Raw genomic sequence first — 19,083 nt, 5'->3', positions numbered from 1 at the left:
GGCGAAATTTGGCATAAACAGTAAGTTGGTCAGGGGTTACTCAATTACTTAGGTATTACTTGATCAGTCAAGAGCTACCCAATCGATAAGTTTTTAGTATGTGTCAGCCGGTATCACACGATGTGGCCAGTCACACATAAAACGCGCTGAATAATATAGGCATTATTAGGAACTTGAATTAAAAAGTACTCCGTAATTAAGGGTTATTTAGAGAGTAATTTTTAAATTAAATTAGGGAAATTGTTAGGAATATAGGAAAATATATTATTGATGATATATTTTCCTAAGAATCCTAACAGAAATGTCACGTTATCAAGAGACAATTTATTGTAAAGGTTGTTAACATGATCGAATTTGCTTGTTGGAAATAACGAGTCTAACAATTTTGCATAATGTGGGAAGAGTGTACGTGATGATGATGAAGAAATCAATGCCATAACTCTTACATAGTATTTGTATTTTATTGTACTTTTTTTTTTTTTTGAAACGTTGTATTTTATTGTACTTTGCAGCTTTGCTTGTACTACTTCGTATGTTTTTAATGTTGTTGGAAAATCGACACAGATATGATCACATACTTGGTCTCTTAATATTAGAAATGAAATTATATTATTGCTAACTTGCACGGCTCACCTAGAGCGTATGTAATGCCTTCATCTGAACTTGCCTGAACTTTATTTCGTACATTTGAGTTTTACTTTATGTTTAATAGAGCCTAATTAACCATGATAATACATAACTGTTATAAGAAGAGGGATTGAGGGAATGCACCCCCTAAGCTAGTCACCTATATTATACATGAGGCTATATATGTCGTAGCTATATGATCCAATTCAAGAAAGTGCACTTTAATTAGTATACCGCTATAGTATATGACATACTACGCATATTTGAACTACACCTCTAAGATATCGGGGGGGAAAAAATACTTCTAAAAAAAAAATCTAATTGATAATAATATGTAGTTGAAGATTTTTATAACATAATCATGAAATTAACAAATTGTTATGCACGCTCAAATTAACCACAATACTTTGACTTTAACGATATAATAGCTTTTATTATTAATATTAATAATATCTTAGTAATTTTTTTAAGTAAAAATAAATTAAGTATCAAAACTATGAATTGAAATTAATCTGGTAACATTCAAAATAATTACATTTGCGTTCTGTAATAAGCACTAATTGAATACTTAAATTATGCAAATATGAGCTCGGGAGGTCATTATTGCATGTTAAGGTTGTTAGCATGAATTGCACGTTTGATACAATGAATTTAAGTGTTTTTCATAATGAGAGTTGAGTGTACCTAATGAAGAAATTTGTACTAATGTGTTTAAATTAATATAAGAAGCTAGCATGTTGGATGCATTCTATTCACGTATATTTGTTTGTACTTAATTTACGTTACATCACTACAAGATTACAATATATCTTAAGGAAAGCTATATTGTTCTAACAAAGGGGCAACTTAAAATTGATGCTTAATGATCAATTATAAATAATCATACCAACTAGCAAACCTCCTACAAAATAAAGAAAAACTCGAACTTCCACACACCAAAAAAAAAAAAAAAAAAAAAAAAAAAAAAAAAAAAAAAAAATTGAAAATGGCAATTGCTGCTTCTAATCTCCTCTTCTCAAAACCACTCTTAACTACTAATTCCTCATTAACCCTTAATAACTATCTTTCCAACAACAAAATTATCACATGTTCTTTACATAACCAAAAACCAAAGCAATATAAGGCCAATACAACCTCTAATTCCTCCATTACCATATCTTCACAAAACCCCATTACTCCTCAATATGACCCTAATGAGCCCCGTAAGACAGCCGACGTGCTAATTGAAGCCCTCGAGCGGGAAGGGGTGACCGATGTGTTTGCCTACCCAGGTGGGGCGTCAATAGAAATCCATCAAGCTTTGACTAAATCCAAAACCATCAATACAATCCTCCCTCGCCACGAGCAGGGAGGAATCTTAGCTAGTGTAGGCTATGCACGCGCCTCGGATAGACCAGGCGTGTGCATAACCACGTCTGGCCCCGGAGCAACTAATCTTGTCACTGGACTAGCTGATGCAATGACGGACAGTGTCCCCGTTATTGCTATCACGGGTCAAGTGCCCCGTAAATTGATTGGCACTAATGCTTTCCAAGAGGTTCCAATAACAGATATTGCAAAAAGTATTACTAAGCATGTTTACCTTGTACTTGACTCGAATGACATACCTTGGATTGCCAATGAAGCCTTTATTATTGCAACCACGGGCCGCCCTGGACCCGTGTTGATCGACATTCCTAAGGATGTTCAACAAGAAATAATAGTCCCTCGATGGTTAGACCATTCTATTCCCCAAGGGTACATTTCTCGATTACCAAAACCGCCTAAAATCGAGGCGGTCCATAAAATCGTGGAAATGATTTTTGAGGCTAAGAAGCCGGTGTTGTACATAGGAGGGGGTTGTGTAAATGCAAGCGAGGAACTAAGGAGGTTTGTTGAATTAACCGGTATACCCGTTGCGAGTACATTGATGGGTTTAGGAGTTTTCTCGCCGTATGATAATAATGATAATAATTGTCATGAAATGTCACTAGGAATGCTAGGGATGCATGGTACAACATATGCCAATTACGCAATTGATAAATCAGATTTGTTGTTGGCTTTTGGGGTAAGGTTTGATGACCGAGTGACGGGCAAAATCGAGGCGTTTGCAAGCCGAGCTAAGATTGTCCACATCAACATCGATGCTCGTGAGCTAGGAAAGAACAAGCAGCCCCATGTCTCGATGCACAATGACATAAAGATAGCATTACAAGTAATCAACTATATCTTGGCAAAAAGAGGGGAAACCTCGAAAAAGGACTATTTCTTAGAGTGGAGGAATGAGCTACGAAAACTAAAACTAAATAGCCATCCAACAAACAATAATGTTGTCTACGATGACACAATACAATCTCAGTATGCCATCGAGGTCCTAGACGAATTAACCAAAGGAAGCGCGATTATAACCACAGGAGTCGGACAACACCAAATATTTGTCGCGCATTATTACAAATTTAAGTCCCCTCGCCAATGGATAACCTCAGGAGGGATAGGCACAATGGGGTACGGCCTTCCAGCAGCAATGGGAGTCGCAGTTGCAAAACCGGGGAGCCTAGTCATAGACGTCGATGGGGATGGAAGTTTTCTAATGAACATCCAAGAGTTAGCCACTATAAGGGCTGAAAACTTGCCCGTTAAAATTATGATCCTTAACAATCAACACTAAGGTATGGTGGTTCAAGAGGAAGATATGTTTTACGAAGGGAATCGAGCACAATCATTTTTAGGGAACCCGAGAAAAGAGGGTTACTTGTTCCCTGACATGGTTAAATTTGCTGAGGCGTGTGACATTCCGGGTGAAAGGGTGAGCAAGAAGAGCGAGCTTCGCCAAGCAATCGAAAGAATGCTGAAAACTCCAGGACCATACTTGCTTGATGTTGGTGTTGCACACCAAGAACATGTCTTACCTATGATTCCTAGTGGTGCAACGTTTGCTGATACCATTACCGAGAAGGTAATAAGAGACTAGGATTACTTCGACCGTAGTTTCTGATTCATGTAAAAGAAATTAATTAGAATATTGTTTAATTCTTTTCAATGTAAATAATTTTTGATGTAAAGATATTACTCCCCCGTTTTCTTATTTGCAACATTCTGACCGGACATGTATGTTTGATAATACGCAATTTCGACATTGTATAACTAATCCAAAAATAGTTAAAAATATTGATAATACGCAATTTCGTATAATTAAAAATTTTAGTTGTCAATTAGTGTTGATTAATTATAAAATATTGATATAATGAAAATGTAAATTGTATAACTAATCCAAAAATACACTAGGTAAGTGAATCACATTAAAGTCAAAAGCACTAAATGAACTACGCAAAAGGTTAATTAAAGTGTTGCAATTAAATAAACGAAACAAATTATGGTCAAAGATAGATATGCATTGAAAATAGGGCAAAAGTCAATTGAATTTAACTTTTAGGAATGGGTATGGTATGTAGTAACAATAGATACATGTTTTGTACTTATAATTTGATTGAAATTAAGGAATCACACAAAATAATTACATTGAGTAGTTTATTATACGATATGATTAACATACACACTTGCTAGTTGCTACAACTATTGTCACGTGATTGCAAAAATAACTACAACTAAGGATTATTACATGAATTTCTCTATATATATCCACGTGAATGGTGCGGTTCAATCTCGAATCAAAACATTATTACTCCAATTATCCACGCTTTTTGAGGAAATTTTGAGGTTTCAGAGCCCGGTGGCGAAAAGCCTTAAGATCCTAAGGGATACATCTCGGGGTCATATAATGCCGTCTGAAACCATATATGATCATTATATGTTATCATCAAAGTCCGTGGTAGGCTTGAGTTTACGAAATCACTACAAGTTGTGAATAAGTAAAATGACCGTTTAAGGGCATATTGGGCGTTTCCGCCGACCCAATTAGACTCCCGGAGGGTATTAGGGACCATGGTAAAAAATCTCGGCAATTTTTATTTCCGGGTGAAAAAAGGTCAAAAAATTACAAAATTTGAAAGGCTACAATCCAAGCTATTTGAGGAATTTTTGAGGTTTCAGGGCACGGTGGCGAAAGGCCTTGAGACCCTTAGGGATACATCTCGAGGTCATATAATGTCATTTGAAACCATATATGATCATTATATGTTGTCATAAACGTCTGTGGTAGGCTTGAGTTTACGAAATCACTACAAGTTGTGAACAGGTAAAATGATCGTTTAAGGGCATATTGGGAGGTTCCATTGACCCAATTGGACCCCCAGAGGGTATTAAGGACCATGGTAAACATCTTGGCAATTTTTATTTTCGGGAGAAAAAAGGTCAAAAAATTACAAAATTGAAGACTATAATCAATGTTTTTGAGGAAATTTTGAGGTTTCAGGGCCCGGTGGCAAAAAGCCTTGAGACCCTAAGGGATACATCTCGGGGTCATATAATGCCGTTTGAAATCATATATGATCATTATATGATGACATAAACGTCCGTGGTAGGCTTGAGTTTACGAAATCACTACAAGTTGTGAATGGGTAAAATGACCATTATAGGGCATATTGGGCGTTTCCACCGACCCAATTAGACTTCCGGAGGGTATTAGGAACCATGGTAAAAATCTCGGCAATTTTTATTTCCGGGTGAAAAAAGGTCAAAAAAATTACAAAATTAAAAGGCTATAATCCATGGTCTTTGAGGAAATTTTGAGATTTCAGGGCCCGGTGGCGAAAAGCCTTGATACCCTAAGGGATACATATCGGGGTCATATAATGTCGTTTGAAACCATATATGATCATTATATGTTGTTATAAACGTCTGTGGTAGGCTCGAGTTTACGAAATCACTACAAGTTGTGAACGGATAAAATGATTGTTTAAGGTCATATTGGGCGGTTCCACTGACCCAATTGGACTCTCAGAGGGTATTAAAGACCATGGTAAACATCTCGGCAATTTTATTTTTGGGAGAAAAAAGGTCAAAAAAATTACAATATTGAAGACTATAATCCACGTTTTTGAGGAAATTTTGAGGTATCAGGACCCGGTGGCGAAAAGCCTTGTGACCCTAAGGGATACATCTCGGGGTCATATAATACCGTTTGAAACCATATATGATCATCATATGATGTCATAAACGTCCGTGGTAGGCTTGAGTTTACGAAATCACTACAAGTAGTGAACGGGTAAAATGATTGTTTAAGGGCATATTGGATGGTTCCATCAAACCAATTGGACTCTTGGAAGGTATTAGGGACCATGATAATAATCTCGGCATTTTTTATTTCTGGTAAGAGTAAAAAAAATTACCAAATTGAAGGTTATAATCCACGTTTTTGAGGAAATTTTGAGGTTTCGGAGCCCGGTGACGAAAAGCCTTAAGATCATAAGGGATACATCTCGGGGATATATAATGTCCTTTGAAACCATATTTGATCATTATATGTTGTCATAAACGTCCGTGGTAGACTTGAGTTATGAAATCACTACAAGTTGTGAACGGGTAAAAAGATCGTTTAAGGGCATATTGGGCGGTTCCACCGACCCAATTGGACGCCCGGAGGGTATTAGGGAACATGGTAAACATCTCGGAAAATTTTATTTTCGGGCGAAACAAGGTCAAAAAATTACAAAATTGAAGGGTATAATCCACCGTCCAATAATCTCCATTCTTGGGAAATAAATAAAGAAATTTTGATTTTTACCACCTTCAAATAACGACTTTATTGAATTTACCATCTCCAAAAACAAAAAGATTTACTTTACCACCTCATAACAAAAATACCACCTAATCCTAACTCCGGTGACGGAAATATCTACACAAATTTAGTAGCAATAAGCCAATAATAACGTGGTACATTCCCATGATGTAATAATATAAGTACGGATTAGATGAGTGACAAATTAATCAAATCAAATTAATACAATATAGTATATGGATTTCTACGGCTAGCGCTATAAGACCTGAACTGCACATCAAACTTTAGTAATATACGAGTGACAAATTAATCAAATTAATGCTTTAGCTAGTCCAAAATTAAGTATTATTATTAAGTATATATTTGAACTTAAACTTAGGATTAAGCGAACTTTGCAAATTAAACTAAGTACATTAAGAACTATGCAAGTTACTCCAAATCAATACTTTAGCCTAAAATTACGTATTACTCCCTCCGTTTCACTTTGTTAGTCCCATATAGAATCAATCACAAAAAAATAAGAGAATGAATAATATTTGGAATCTTACATTTTAGTACAAAAATTGCTTAATTAATTCTATCTTATTAAATGTTGTGATTTTTTATTTGGAAAGCATCAATTACAATGCTTGTTTAATGGGATTGATGACCAATCATAATATTTAATTACCGCCATGTCATCAATCCACTAATGAGATTAGAAATTATAAGACCAAATTAGGAAAATAAAATAAAATTAAAAAAGGAATAGATTCAATATGAGTAGATCATTTTGAAACGCCCAAAATAATATATGGGACTAACATTATGAAACGGAGGGAGTACTCCTTTTTGCAAAAACAAAACACTTAATTTCTTTTTCAAAGAATAATTTAATGTGAAAAATCAAGAAATGGTATTTTCCGTTTCATGTTTACCGACTTCATCCCAAATGTTATAAATAGATATAAAACCAAGAACAAGAATTTTTTATTCAACTTTCTTGATTATTACCGACTTATACCACAACATTATGTTTTTTACCTACATTTTTTCATTGAAATTGTCACATTCCACCATACTTTCTTCAATAAAACTAAACTCTTAGGTTACTCACTTAAATATATACAAATTATCCTTACCGCAAATCAAGAAAGCTTTACAAATCATCCTTAGCACAACTTCATCTTCTATGCAAGTTAGTCCAAATCAATACTTTAGCCCAAAATTACGTATTACTCTTTTTTGCAAAAACAAAACACTTAATTTCTTTTTCACACAAGAAATGGTATTTATATTGGCAAATAAATTAAATAAATAGCTTACTACTTCAATCTCCATTATTGGGAAAATTATAAATCAACATTTTTATTCCATAATACTTAGAGATGAGAGTTTTTCGATGAAAAGGTTGAATCTGTGATATCTCCCACCATGCTAACTCTTACATATTTTCTAGAAACGCTAACGCCGAACTTAGAGCCATTTCTTGCTTTGATCTTCATCTTCCTCGGTTCATCATCTTCACCCGTTTTACACTCAGCTCCAACCACGCAAATGTTACAATAAATTGGATCGGCTTATAAATTTATGATCGATATAAAAATCAAAATAAAAAAAAAATATCCTTGATACATCGGAGTAAAATGAGTATTGATACACCTCCCCAAGTATAATTCGGGAGGTGTATCAATAATTTAATATTCTTATAAGTTACAACTTCAGATTTTTTTTTTTTTTTGAAGGGTTGACTTTTAATGTTAATACTAATTGTTAGTTATCAATTAATATTAATTATAAAATGTTAGGGATTATGAAAATATACATTGTAATCCATAATTAATCTAAAACTAGCATAATGCCCGTGCGATGTACGGATTATAAATCAAATTATTAAACCCGTAGGAAAAATAAAAATAAAAATAAAAACAAAGGTAATTCATTTACTATTAAAGGACTTGTACTAATGGTCAATAAAAAAACATTAAAGGAACGTTATTTGAATAGTATTTTATGTTATTTGAATTTCTTTTAATTTTTTATAATGTTATTTTATTAATTGTAAAATAATTGAATAATACTCCACATAGCTATATAAGAAGTAGACTAATTTATTTATATATCTCCCGTTGAGAAAAAACTAAAAAAAATTTATCATACCATCCGCATCAGTAGCTACAATCAATCTAATATATACATGTTTTATTTACCCGTCGCACTCATTAAATCTATAGACACAATAATAACCTTATATTTGACCTACCAGAACATATATTTTCCTTAAGTTAAGCATTGTGCCAAAAACTATATATTACATAATAGTCATATATATAACCAACAGCTGATTAAATATAGTATACGACACAAATACTTTGTATATAGGTATGGATACTGATAATTTTATATAAATAAAATATACGTAGTATATATTACTAAGATTTATCCCTACCTTAATTATAAAAAGGTTAACAAAACTCTTATAATAGTGCATGGACAGTTATATATCTAAAAATGTCCTTTTTACATATATTTTCCCCCATTTAATTTTAAATGCCTTAAAATTGTCTCTTGAATTCGCTAAATTGATTTAAAAAGGTTATGTTTATTTCAATATTTAAAGCCATTTACTATTTTCATTTCCTTTTGTTTTAATTTTTCTATTTAGAATTTATTAGACTATTAGGTTTCAAGATCGAAGTCAATATCTTTTTACCGTACAATCACTAAATCAAAGTCGATCAACTAAAGTTTTGGACATTGCATAGCTACACAACATCCAACACATTTAATGATTACATGCAAATAATTTTAATAAAACAACGCATTCGATATAAGTTATTAAACAATTTAACTATATATACATTTTGATAGGTTTATATCTTTCATATTAACAAAAATTTACAAATGTTATTATCATATTTTGAAAAAAAAATAGACTTTGGAGTTTTGTATAAGATAGATAAAGGATAAGTTAATTCCCGTCATATATGCATTGAGTTTTGGGTGTTCTATCCGGTTCACCCTTTGGGCTCATCCAGATTTGAGGATCGGTTCTAGGTTATTAGGTTCCACTCCCTTTCCGATTGTTGTTGCAGGGGAGCACACAGGTCCTCCCTACCAAGTGTAGTCTCATTCACCACTACACCAAATTGGTTGTTATAAAATACTATATTATATACATATACTTTTTTATATTATAAAAAATATTATATTATATACACATGCTATTATAGTTAAAAGTATTATTATTATGTATAAAACAACATAAATTATTGCACATGATTGTTATATATCTAGTATAGTACATGATCAATGCACGATTTTTAAAACAAAATGTTAGTTTTTCTAAAAAAAATTCATAAGTAATAGCATTGTTAATACGAATATTACAATTTAAAACATGAGTAATAGTTATAATACATTTTATATCTATCCCTTTTCCGTCAAATGTCTAATTCAATTTAACTTTTATTCCTCTTGTTTAGATTGGTAATTGGTTCAGTTTTTTTTTTTTTTAATGCAAGAAAAACAAAAGGTCATTGTAAAAGACATTGTATAAAAAATGAAAGGCCGATTAAAATTAAATTTATAATCAAGATTATGTATTTTTTTCCAAGACAACATTTCAGCTCAGCATTCAGTGTTTGTCAAGGAGTACAACAAACGATAAAAGTAATTTTTACACTATTTTGTATCTTTATCAAAAACTTTTGTATTCATCCGATTACTTGAATTGAATTTAGGATAACTTGTAGACTATTTTGGGTAATTTTTATCAATAAAGCATAAATAACTTTCATTCATTACAGGGTAGCTTTTATAATAGGTGCACAATATTTTATTGTACATCTGATTTTTTTTAAATGTTTGTATTGATTTCATAATTGAAGTCAAACTAAATATTATCGATTTTATTTAATTTTCATTAAAAAAAACAATATTAGCCTTTCAAAATACGAAATATTTGTTTCCTTAATTATGCCACTTTAATCATATTGCTTCAAATTAGTTATTATTCTTTAACTTAACTATAAATAAAGATTGGAAAGATTTTATGGATTATTTGTAGTATTGGAAAGTATATATTTATTATAAAAAATTAAATTAATATTTTTGTTAGGAAATCATGAAAATCTTATGCATGTATAGAAACTTACTTTTATTGTTTGAATTTTAACAAAAATAACTATGCTTAAATATGTAAACAGTAATTATATAGATATATTTTATACATATAAGATAAGCCAATGAGAGAGTGGCGTTTATCATCCTCACATTGAGACGCTTGTCTTTTAGTATAATATATAGATAGATTACGTATCTTATGTAAGAATATAACAATTATTTTTCATATTTGTACATTTGTACCAAAGATATAATAGTCAAAGATTGCATTAAAATTGCGCAGAAATCAAATGAATTAAACGTATATGTCAATATATATATATATATATAGGCCACTTTCTCCTAAGCCTAAAATCTTCATAATTCTAGGACATTCTAGCCTCAGTATGAAGAGTTCTACACACGTACAACAATTCCTTACAACATTCTACACATACACATCTCATAAGTATATACAATCACACTTTCGACACTACCAATGAATTTAACCACTTTGGGTCCTAAAGTGTTCCATTATAATGTCACTGTAAATTGGATATTTCACTGAAAATACATGGTGTTTTAAAAAAAAAAAAACTTTATAGTCTAGGTAATTGTAGCCTTGATAGGCAATTAGTTGATAGCCGATTGATATAATTGGTTATATTAGTTGATTTGAATAATTGGTTGTATAAAAGTATTTATACAACTGTTAATTATTAACTGTTTTAGTGTATGTGTTAGTGTAATACGAGTAACTAAAAAGCTAATATTAATAAGCTCATTTAATCAAACATCTAATAGGAAGGAAGGTGGAGCCTATTAGCCACCTTTTTTTCGCCAATGATAGTTTGCTTTTTATTAAGATTGCATTAAAATTGTGCAGAAGTCAAATGAATTAAACATTTTATTTTTATTTTTTGACGAGGTATGTAGAACAATGAATAAATGTTTTGTTTGTCAAAAAGAAAAAAAAAAATTTATACATGTTTTGTACTTATAAATTTATAATATAATTTTTTTTTTTTTGAAAGAAAACGCTCAATGAGCGCAGATTAGAAATTAAATAAGATCAAGCTCCGCCAAGGTAGAAACACTTGCGGAATAGAATCAACAAACACCAACTCAGACCCAACATCGACCTCAAGTCTAGCAGCCAAATGAGCCACACAATTACCCCCCCTCTTTACATGATTACAAGAAAAGAGATCAAAGGAACTACAAATATGGTGGATATCATCATACAGCAAATCAATAGGGCCCAAACCCACCAACTTCGAATTGATAGCCTTCACAGCAGACAAAGCATCGCACTCCATATCAACTCTGTTCTTCTCAAGCTTACGCGCCAACAATAATCCCATTCTGACAGCCATAACTTCAGCCAACAGCACATCATTCACCCCTGCAATTCTGCGAACACCCACAGCCAAAACCTTACCAGACTCATCGCGAATCACAGCCCCAAGACCAGCAATATCCCCTGGCAACATAGCAACGTCAGTATTCAAGCGCACCCACCCCACTTCAGGCAGCGCCCACACAGCACGCGAAGACGACCCCCCCCAGAGGAAATAGCCCCACCAACCAAACCAGAGTACTTTTTAAAGTCACGAACCAATCGAACAAAACCCAGAACCCCAATATCACGATTCTTCCGCGGGTCATTGAAGACAACAGAGTTCCTGTAAGCCCAAGCAGCCCAAGAACCCACACGAGGCGCGCAAAGAAAGAGGCAACAGGAGCATCGGACAACAAACCAGCGAAAGGATAACAATCCCAAATTCCCTTAACATTAGGACACTCAAAAATGGCGTGGATAATACTTTCTTCCCCCGATCTACACAAAGGGCGGCAGCCCTCATCCCTAATGTGACGCCTAGACAATCTTTCAGTAGAAGCCAGGGAATCGGAGCAGGCCCTCCACAAAAAAAATTTCAACTTTGGAGGTCCATCAATACCCCAAATAAGCTTCCAACCCTCAGTTCCATACAGCCCACCATTCGTTGCAAGCCCATTAGACAAGCCAACTCTGCCCAGCCAGTAGCCCGATTTAGTGGTGAAGCGCCCATCCTTAGAAGGCCACCGGTACCTAGAATCCTTAACCACTCTAAAACTCAAAGGGATGCCCTGAACAGCAGCAACATCAGGGGCAGACAGATGGTGGTTAAGAGCAGCGACATCCCAGCAACCCAGATCATGGTCAATTAAATCAGCCACACATAAGTCCCCAGGGCTGTCAAGATTAGGAGAGGGAACCCGAAAAGCATTCTCAGCAAGTAGCCACGCCTCGTCCCAGACATTAATACTACGCCCATCCCCCACCCTCCACTTCAAACCATCAATGAGAAGGGATTTAGCACCCCAAATACTCCGCCATGTGAGAATAATTGTATTTAATTGAATGATTAAATCAGTTGTGTACATCCTAATTTATACAATAGAGAAGCTAAGTAAAGATTACAAAAGATAATAATACTATGCACATATTAAGGAGACAATCTAGGAGTTAAGAATTATCTTTAATTTACAAACTATAAGATAAGAGATAATATCAAAGAAGATAATTATCTTATATCTCTATCATGCCCCCGCAAGTTGGACGGCGGTTCGGAAATTCCAATCTTGATGAGTAAGTTATCGAGGCGTGGTCTGGACAATGGTTTTGTAAGAAAATCTGCTAGTTGATCCCCAGTGGATACATGAACAACTCGCAAGGTACCCTGTTGAACTTGTTCTCGTATGAAATGGTACGATACCGCAAGGTGTTTCATCCGGGATTGGAAAACAGGATTGGCAGTGAGATAGGTGGCACTGAGATTATCACAATAGATTACTGGAGTGCAGGGTAGTGTAACGCCCATTTCAGTGAGCAAGTTGTGAACCCATAGTAACTCAGTGGTTGTAGTAGCAACAGACCTGTATTCGGCTAATGTAGAGGATAGAGCTAAGGACCGCTGCTTTTTGGATGCCCATGTGATTGGTGTTCGTCCAAGGAAGACAACATTACCCATAGTTGAGGTGTAGTCATCACGATTACCAGCCCAATCGGCATCCGAAAATGCATGTAGAATAGGTGTAGTGTCGCGGTAGATAGTGATGCCTTTATCAATTGTACCACTCAGGTAGCGAAGTAGCCTTTTTAGAGCTGTCCAGTGGGCTGTCGAAGGGCAGTGCATGAACTGGGAGAGCTTGTTTACAGCATAAGCCACATCTGGCCTGGTTAGCGTGAGGTACTGTAGGCTGCCAACAGCAGCTCTATAGTCCTTTGGAGCAGCAAGGGATGTGCCAGAGGTTGCTGTGAGGTGTTCTGTCAACACCATGGGGGTGGAAGCCGGCTTTGATTCGAGCATACCCATCTTCTCAAGCATGTCAATAATGTATCGTCGTTGATTTAGGAAGAGACCTTGAGAAGTAGGCATGACTTCAACACCGAGAAAATAGGATAAATCACCCAAATCCTTTAATGAGAACCTGTTTGAAAAATGCTGCAAAAAATTGTTAAGCATGGATTGATTTGGAGATGTGACAATAATGTCATCAACATAAACAATTAAGTAAATGGGATTGCAAGCATGATGTAATATGAATAGGGAGACATCAGACACGCATTTTTGAAACCCTGCTCCAGTTAGATATGTAGCCAATTCAGCGTACCAGGCCCTCGGGGCCTGTTTGAGACCATAGATGGCCTTCTTTAGCTTGCACACATGGGATGGGTGGAGAGGATCTGCAAAACCAGGAGGTTGTGCCATGAACACCTCTTCATGTAGTGAACCCTGTAAGAAGGCATTGTTTACATCAAGTTGCCGAATAAACCAGCCTTGTGAAATAGCAAGACTTGAGGAGTATGCGAATGGTTGCAGGTTTGACGACTGGACTGAAGGTCTCAGTGTAGTCAATTCCAGGGCGTTGTTGGAAGCCTTTGGCAACAAGGCGAGCTTTGTATCGGTCTATGGTTCCATCTTTTGTATATTTGATTCGGAAAACCCACTTACATTTGACAATGTTAGTGGCAGCCGAAGGAGATGTGAGGTCCCAAATTCCAAGGCGATGAAGAGAGGCAAGTTCCTCCTCCATGGCCTTTTTCCAGTTTTGGTCTTTGAGGGCTTGCGAAACAGTGCGTGGTATTTCTGGTTTGGATTGGGTGGTAGTGTGGTGCACATATTTTCTGTTTGGCTTGAAGATGTTATTCTTAGAGCGGGTAATGATGCCGGATGAATGGGATGAGGAGTTAGGGATGGCAAGGGTTGCGGTAAGGGCAGCAGTAGTGGTTGCGTTGGGCTCAGGTGTAGGAGAAGTGTCGATAGGTGCGGAAGTGTTGGTGGGTGTAGGTTCGGATGGACTTGCGTGGGGTGATGGAGGGGTAGGGGCATGGGTTGTTGCGTGGGATGGGAAGTGCGTGGTCAAGGGTGTAGGAGATGCGGGAATATGCGTGGGATTGGGAGGCGAGGTAGGAGTGTCCATGGTTTCTATTGTTGGTTGGTGCACTGGGTGTTGGAGGATGGGTAGGGTGATGTTGCACCAAGCATCAGGGCTTGGTATTGGAGGGCATGAGGCGGAGGAGCTAAGGAGAGAGACGGGGAACTCATCCTCGACAAACCGCACATGGCGAGAGGTGTAGATGCGTTTTGAGACGGGGTCAAGGCAATGATAAGCGCTTTGAGTTTTGGAATATCCTATGAAAATACATGGCTTGGACTTTGGCTGTAGTTTGTGAGAAGTGTATGGTTTGAGCCATGGATAGCATAAACAGCCAAAACAACGTAACTTAAGATAGTTAGGGGGTGTTCCAAACAAACAGTGGTACGGAGATTTCATTGACAGAGTGGGTGTAGGAAGTCGGTTGATTAAATATGTTGTTGTAGAGAAGGCATAAGACCAATAAGGAAGGGGAAGCTTGGAATGAGTGAGGAGGGATAGGCCGGTTTCGACAATATGACGATGCCGGCGTTCTGCAAAACCATTGTGCTCGGGTGTATGGGGAGGAGAAGTGAGGTGAGAAACACCATCAATTGTTAGGAAGGAAGATAGAGCCTCGTACTCCCCTCCATTATCGGAGTAAAGGACTTTGATGGATGTGTTAAAGAATTTTTCTACAAGTGCTTTGAAGCGAATAAAAACCGGTTTAGTGTCGGATTTGTTTTTAAGCGGATAAAACCAAATATACTTGGTAAAATGATCAATAAATATCACATAATATTTGAAACCATCAATAGAAAAGACCGGTGAGGTCCATAAGTCTGTAAAAAATGACATCAAGAGGGGCATGAGAAAGCAAAGTGGACGTAGCAAATGGCAATTTGCGACTTTTGTTGCATTGACATGCATTACAATTGAAATTGAAAGAACTAGAGACATGAAGACTAAAATTGGAAATGATATGTTTTTAGATTGGCAAAGACGGGTGGCCAAGCCGGTGGTGCCAATTTATTGCAGGAGCTTTAATGGTGGAGAAAGCTTGAAATTTTGAGGTCGAGGGCCATTCATAGATTCCTTGTTTAACCGGTCCCTTCAGAAGATGTGCCCCCGTGAGACGATCCTTCAAAAGGAAGAAATCAGATGAGAATTCAACAATAAGGTTATTTTCAGCACATAATTGAGAAATGGAAATAATATTACGAGACATAGATGGAGCACATAAAATATTAGATAAAGTGACAGTTTTAGAGTTAGGGATAGGAAAGGTTAAGGAACCAGTGTGTGAGATGGGTACACCTAGGCCGTTACCTATGACAATTTCTTCGGTGCCATCATATGGGTGATGAAGAGACAAGGTTGAGAGATCATGAGTAACATGGTGAGAGGCTCCCGTATCCAAGAGCCAAGAGGGGTTTGACGCAGGTGGGGCTGCTGTTGCGACGTGCGCCTGGGGAGGTGATGGGCCACGGTTTTGTGGTGGAAGAATTGGCTTGGCATTAGGGAACCGTTGGTTAAAAGATGGACAACCGGTATAAGGAGTGACCATAAGTGTGGCACCACTGGCCCCGCCCCTTGTAACCAGTGGTGGGAGGTTTGTCAGTGCTAGAAGACTTCTTGTGGTGAGGCGAAGAATGACTGGAGTGTGAATGCTGGCGGTAGGGAGCATTAGATGAGACAGGGGTTGATTGGCTACGAGTAGAGGTGGCATGCGCAGAGGCAGGGAGGGGTGTAGGCATAGGGTTGGTGCGCAGACTAACCTCCTTGATGAGCAATTTCTCATGGAGCTCATCAAAGGAGATTAGAGTATCACGGTTATTTGTAGCATCAATAACAGATTGGTATGCGGAGTCTTGAATGCCCTCAAGGACACGTTCAATAAGATCGTCTGGTTTACAAGGGTCACCCAAAACGGCTAGTTGGTCTGCACATATACGGATAGCATTCATATAGTCCGTGATACTTTGTGTGCCTTTGGTAATGGATTTAAGGTTGGCTTTAAGGAGTTTAGCATGGCCACGGGTGTGTCGGGCAAAGGTATGAGCAAGGATGTCCCAAGCTTCTTTGGTAGTGGTGGCACGGGAAACTAAAGGAGAGATGTTGGACTCTAGAGTTCCAAGGAAAGCACCAAAGAGTAGTTTATCTTGGCGAACCCATGTGATATAGGCTAGGTTTGGGGAGGCAGTATCATCCTTGAGAATAGTTGGTGGCGGGGTAGGCAGTGAACCATCGAGGAGATGGAATAGGCCGTGTCCAAGGAGGATAGACTCAAGCTGTAGTTTCCACGAGAGGTAGTTTAAGTTGTTAAGTTTGATAACGTTGGTAAGGTTGACAATGATGAGAGGGCTGGAAGGTTAGGCATCATTGGGAATGATGGAGTTGGAAGCCATTGAGCTAGAGAAGTGTAGGAAGAGGGCAAGACGGCTGGGAAAAAAGAAAAGAAAAAAAAATTAGGAGCTATTGATCCAACTTTTTTTTCCGCTTCCGCTACTATCATGGCTACACCATCAAAACCCTTTGTCAACGCCGACAAATGATGGTGACCATATTCAACTTCCCTCTCGGATAGCTCCAAACTCCTTATGGACAAACAATCCCTCTTTGGCACCCTGTAGTCTATCTACCATGGAATGCCTGCAAAGCTAATTTTTAACTCGGCACCACGTAGTTTATCTACCACAGAATGCCAATTATCAATTTTTATTTTTTTTTCACTCCAAATCCCTTACGGAGAAACAAATCTATAATTCGGCACCTTGTAATCTCTCTACAAGGATAACCAACTATCATTTTTTTTCTCCACACCCCTTACGGAGAAACAAAACCATTTTCGACAACCCGTAATTTATCTACCAAGTTTTGTCAAGCATAAACTTATTTCTCCAAACTCTTATGGAGAAACCCACTCACTACTCTCTTAGAATTCAACATATTTCTGGTGATGATCAACTTGCAAATGCTCTCACTACACCTCTTACAGTCACACGCTTCACTCCCTTGTGCTCCAAGATTGGCCTCGTCTACAGACCATCCGTCTTGCGCGGGCGTGTTAAGGCATAATCGTCTTTCAAGATTGAATTTTCCCTTCGTCCATCCATCTTGCGGGGGCGTGTAAAGGAATAAACTAATTATCGTATTATTTAGCTTTATGTTTTGTATTTATTCAGTCAATGCTTATCATACTCTAGCTTTCCTACTAATAAGGATATATACTTATCCCTCTAGTTTATCTTGATAGTTGTTAGCTAGCTTTGTGGGATTATCTCGTTCATTGTTAGCTATAAATATAGCTTTGTAATTCTGGTTTATTATTTAATTATATAAAACCTTCATAGCTTTTGCTAATCTAAAAAAAAAAAAAAATGGAATTTTGATCTTCCTGCTCTGATACCATGTGAGAATAATTGTATTTAATTGAATGATTAAATCAGTTGTGTACATCCTAATTTATACAATAGAGAAGCTAAGTAAAGATTACAAAAGATAATAATACTATGCACATATTAAGGAGACAATCTAGGAGTTAAGAATTATCTTTAATTTACAAACTATAAGATAAGAGATAATATCAAAGAAGATAATTATCTTATATCTCTATCACGCCACACAAAGCTAGGGTCGTGACCTCTCTGAGCCGAGAGAAAATTCCCATTTTTGAAATATCTAGCCTTTAACACACTGTGGACAAGAGAATTAGGATCGTTGAGGAGGCGCCACCCTTGCTTAGCCAATAAGGCTTGATTGAAAACCCCCATGTCCCTAAAGCCCATACCACCAAGATGCTTCGAAAGACACAACTTATTCCAGCTTACCCAATGAATCTTACGCGCCGTTCCCTTGAGACACGAGAAAACCGCTTTTTTTTAACGACCAATGATCATGGGGAGACCAAGGTACTTCTCATGACGAGCCACCTGCTTAACACGCAGCAAACAAATAATCTCATGCCTTCGATCAGCCAACACATTCTTACTAAAGGAAACCTCTGACTTGTCAAAATTAATCAATTGTCCCGAGGCCCGCTCGTAGATGGAGATGATGGAAGCAATTTTTGAACACTCTTCAATAGAAGCTCTGGCAAAGAGGATGCTATCATCCGCAAAGAAGAGGTGAGAAATTTTCGGAGCTCCTCTACAAACCCTTGCCCCACTAATCAGATTGTCACTTGCCGCTTTTACCAACAAAGACGAAAAAGCCTCGGCACACAAAAGAAACAGGTCAGGGGAAATAGGATCCCCTGGCGGAGACCCCGAGAAGGAACCACACTCCCCGAAACCTTTCCATTCCACTTGAAAGAA

At 36.8% G+C, this 19,083-nt stretch overlaps 1 pseudogene; it reads left to right on the top strand.

The window, feature by feature from the left end:
* Positions 1-1,612: 1,612 nt before the first annotated feature.
* Positions 1,613-3,583, top strand: LOC110681933 (annotated as a pseudogene).
* The last annotated feature ends 15,500 nt before the right edge of the window (positions 3,584-19,083 follow it).

Source organism: Chenopodium quinoa, unplaced genomic scaffold, assembly GCF_001683475.1.
Source record: "Chenopodium quinoa cultivar QQ74 unplaced genomic scaffold, ASM168347v1, whole genome shotgun sequence".
Classification (NCBI taxonomy): domain Eukaryota; kingdom Viridiplantae; phylum Streptophyta; class Magnoliopsida; order Caryophyllales; family Amaranthaceae; genus Chenopodium; species Chenopodium quinoa.
The sequence above is the reverse complement of the archived record's forward strand: the minus strand, read 5'-3'. Positions and strand labels throughout refer to the sequence as shown.